General features: G+C 40.0%; 1 long non-coding RNA gene across 1 annotated transcript; it reads right to left on the bottom strand.

Moving 5' to 3' along the window:
* Nucleotides 1-204: 204 nt before the first annotated feature.
* Nucleotides 205-2,177, bottom strand: LOC118772208. The gene is made up of 3 exons (XR_005004639.1): nt 1,556-2,177; nt 623-723; nt 205-277 (listed from the first exon to the last, which is right to left on the bottom strand). It is a non-coding gene; the product is annotated as an uncharacterized LOC118772208 (long non-coding RNA).
* Between the last annotated feature and the right edge of the window lie 283 nt (nt 2,178-2,460).

Below are 2,460 nucleotides of genomic sequence, written 5' to 3'. Positions count from 1 at the left end.
AAAAGACGAACTCTGAGCTGGCTATCAGGTGTTTTAAAGGACACCCCTTCATTCTACCTCTCCACACTGCCAACAATGTACCGCTCACAAGAATCTGCTGTGCCTGCAAGAATAAACCATTCTCATCTGGTATATCCACGGGTCTGAGTCATATTTACACCCATCACAATCATGAGAGACTGAGCGGCATGCCTGGATACATACCATACTCCTGACCTGTCTGGCACAGACGAGATATACCCACTGCCAATGTCTTGCCTTTCCCTCACCTCAGTACCTGCAAACGTAAGCAAGGGGCAGAGCTAATTAACCATTAAACTGTATTATTTATAGGCCAAATACAGGCTGTTTTCAGGGGTCGCTGACATTACACCTGTAGCCCATTCATAAATTTCCAGTTATGGGTTTCTCACTGGACAAATGCCAGGGAGGCAGCTTTCTGAAAGTGCGACTGCAGTGACTCTGGCTAGATCGGTACATGCTGTGAAGCCCTGTGCCTCGTCCGCTGAAACACTGCTGCCTGTATTGTGCAATCCCACAATCCCAGCGTATATTCCATTCCTGGGCGAGTAGTTATTGACAGGCTTGTCCCTCCAGCACCAGTGGGTATGCAGGGACTCACTCTTTCTCGATCCTGCAGCGTCTCAGCTGTCTTGTCAAACAGCCAATAAATCCTTCAATGCCAGCTTTTAACCAGCAGAGGGAAGCGCAGGTGCACGTACACTGGAAACACAAGCATCAGCATGTTAGACCAAAACTAATTACAAGTAATAAAGAATTTACAGTGGCCTGGAAGCAAATATTACATCATACAGACAGCCAGTGATGATATTTAGATAATATCAAATGTGAAAAAAATCCACTTGAGATTAGGGCCTCACAGTCAGGGTTATAAAACTAATATTTTATACCGATACTTTATAACCAGGTACGCGGCTCTGTAAAGTCTGAAGCTATAAATGTTATGACGTCTGTCAATGACGTTGCTACACAGAAAAATTAATGAAGGATCATGGTCAAACACAGATCATCCATAGTTAGCATATTAAGAAAAACAGCACAAAAACCTCCAAGTCAAGAAAGACCGGAAGATGTATGGAAAACATAAGATGAGTGTCTACAATGTGTTGTGTACAGTATTGTGTACAATACTGATGTGGCAAACAAACGACAAACAAATCCTTAAAGTTTGTATTATACAAGAACTAATCATATCGATTCCCTGCAAAGTTCTGTAATATTATAGGTAATTTCGCAATCAAGGGGAAATAGCGCTCTCTTGTGGTGATTCATGCCAAAAATTTACAAGAGGAAGAACAAGCTGGTGAGCACAGCTGTGCCATCATCAAGTAATCACAGAGAGAGCACGCCCTCTTATGGTTAATAAATGCCACAACCAAAATATCACGTTATGCAATATCAGCTTATCTGAACAGGAAAGCGAGATAAGAACAGACAGATCTAATCAGGGGACTCTAACTGGTGACAAAGAGACTATCTGCCAAGTCAATTTGGGGTCTGTTTCAGACTGGATGACTGGTGAGGGCATACAGACCTGCTGTGTGCCATCTCCCTTGATCTTCTATACCTGCAGCACACCTGCACAAGTCCTGGAGACCACCTTGAAAGGAAACACACGTTAGTGACAGCTTGTCCATGTGCCCAATTTCCTTCCAAGCCCTTCTTCTCAAAGCATACTCACTTATCAACAAATAATACTGTTTTCATCAAAGGTTCCCTAAGCACACTGTAGCATGTATCATTTCTGCTAGTAGCCCATTAGTAGAATATCACATTAAGCAAATGCATCATATTGCTGTGAAAACATGGAAATGTGTGCAAACAGAATCATGTTGATCTCATGTCTCAGCTGGTATGGAACTGTTTACTGTTGTCTTTTAATATATGCTTACTGTATAATATCCATGCACATCCAAGGGACATTGTACGGTACAAATGGACTGCAAGATTAAATCTTTACATTAGTTGGTAATTCATTGAGTTACTTTAGTCATTTTACTGATGTGCCTGCCAATTTTTTATTCAAATGTAAATGGTAAGAAACTGCAGTGCACATAGGAACTACAAACACTGTGTGTGCGTGTTAACGTATGACGGAGGAACAATTTACTTTTAATGACATTAAAGATAACATAGCTGAACATACATTCACAAAAACAAAGTATATATTTATATACCAACTTTACAGTGTAATATACAGAATATTTTAAACTTTATTATTACATAAACTTTAAAGAACAAATCAATAAACAATAGCCTATAAATAGCAAATGGTGTTAAATAGGCTTTCCCTTTGAAGGATCTTCAATAGCTACAGGCCACAGGAAAAAAAAAAGAAGGCATATGTATAATCATAGTACACACATTCCTATCTGGAGAGATGTAAATAACTTACAAACCAGCTCAGATTCGAGATTTGGTTAAGCACTTCTCTGGAAC

The sequence above is a fragment of the Megalops cyprinoides genome, chromosome 25 (assembly GCF_013368585.1).
Source record: "Megalops cyprinoides isolate fMegCyp1 chromosome 25, fMegCyp1.pri, whole genome shotgun sequence".
NCBI classification, from domain to species: Eukaryota; Metazoa; Chordata; class Actinopteri; order Elopiformes; family Megalopidae; genus Megalops; species Megalops cyprinoides.
Note: the sequence above shows the minus strand (reverse complement) of the source record. Positions and strands in the feature narration are given on the sequence as shown.